Source organism: Galeopterus variegatus, unplaced genomic scaffold (assembly GCF_000696425.1).
Source record: "Galeopterus variegatus unplaced genomic scaffold, G_variegatus-3.0.2 Scaffold18196, whole genome shotgun sequence".
NCBI classification, from domain to species: Eukaryota; Metazoa; Chordata; class Mammalia; order Dermoptera; family Cynocephalidae; genus Galeopterus; species Galeopterus variegatus.
Window position 1 is genome coordinate 12,971 of NW_007744307.1, and position 306 is coordinate 13,276.

Genomic DNA, 306 nt, shown 5'->3' on the forward strand with positions numbered 1-306 from the left:
TGAGAGGTTAATCTCTCTCTGGTCTGGTCTCATGGCTATTTTTCTGCTATGTGAGACCCCTGCATTGCCGTAAAGCCACCACCAAAAAGACTCTCACCAGATGTGTTCCCTGAACTTTGGACCTCCCAGCCTCCAAAACTATAAGCAAAAAATTTAATTTTCTTTACAAATTACCCAATTCCAGGTATTTTTGTCATAGGCAACAGAAATGCACTCATACGATCTCTTGTGTGCCCATGAACATGTATATAGAGTAAATGCCCTGTCCAAATGACTAACATCCTATGGCTTCTAGGATAGCTGACC